This window comes from Prunus persica, unplaced genomic scaffold (assembly GCF_000346465.2).
Source record: "Prunus persica cultivar Lovell unplaced genomic scaffold, Prunus_persica_NCBIv2 scaffold_73, whole genome shotgun sequence".
Classification (NCBI taxonomy): Eukaryota; Viridiplantae; Streptophyta; class Magnoliopsida; order Rosales; family Rosaceae; genus Prunus; species Prunus persica.
Window position 1 is genome coordinate 1 of NW_018027186.1, and position 956 is coordinate 956.

The 956-nt window shown below is 36.7% G+C and overlaps 1 long non-coding RNA gene across 1 annotated transcript in view; it reads right to left on the reverse strand.

The window, feature by feature from the left end:
- Positions 1-6: 6 nt before the first annotated feature.
- LOC109946400 overlaps positions 7-956 on the reverse strand; it is a 5082-nt gene continuing 4132 nt past the window's right edge. The window contains exons 3-4 of the long non-coding RNA XR_002269544.1: positions 159-207; positions 7-40 (exon numbers count right to left, since the gene is read on the reverse strand). This is a non-coding gene — a long non-coding RNA (uncharacterized LOC109946400). The remainder of the gene's footprint in view (positions 41-158; positions 208-956) is intronic.

The window sequence follows — 956 nt, forward strand, 5'->3', positions numbered from 1 at the left end:
TATTAAATCTTCAGAGGAAATGAGACAAAGGAAATGATATCTGCAATAATAAGATAGATAATCATGAGAGTAATGACAGTACTATGGGCGTCTCTGTGTTCTCTGTGTGTGTGTGTGTGTGTGTGTGTGTGAGAGAGAGAGAGAGAGAGAGAGAGTACCATAGCAGAGAAATTCTTCCGGCACCCTTTTTCTGATTCTTATGATGTCCTGAATAAAAAGAAAGGTTTATGATAATGCTCTGTAGATAAAAAAGCAGGTTCACCCAATGATCAGACTTGAAAAAGCAGTCCCACCCAAAAAAAGAAAATGAAAAAAGACTTGCAAAGGTAAGAACTAATAAAACAAATAATCACATATTGGCCTAACCTAGCATTGGATATCTCGTCACATAACTAACATATGAAGTGAATATAATTCTACAACAGATTCATGCTGATGAGGCAAATATAGAACATCATAACTTCTCTAGAGAGCTTCTTTTATTTTTATTTTGCAGTGATTTCGTATTGTAATCACCCACTGGCAATGGATGTCACCGTAATCTGGTTCAAGTAACCTCCTTTGAAGAGGGCTTGATTAAACCAGTTCAATCCTGTCTGAAATTTTGAACTTGCATTAGCAATGACCCCGGCAGCAAGATTAGGGGGAAGACCAACTTTATCAAGCACAATGACAAACTCTTCCTAAGCTATTGCTATAACCACATAACTGTCACCGCATTCATGCAGTTCAACTAATCAAGGACTACATGGGCGTTTTGTTGTGAAAACTACACTGCTGTAATGTGAATGATTGCTGCAAAACTAGAACTTGAAAGTGTCCAACAAGTTTGGAATCACACTAAACACATTTTGCAAATTCCCTTCTACTTTCTTTCTTTTTGAATACATGCTTAAATTAATAAAACAGGAGACCACTGCACAACAACAAAGCCTAAACAAATCCGTAAAGAGTAA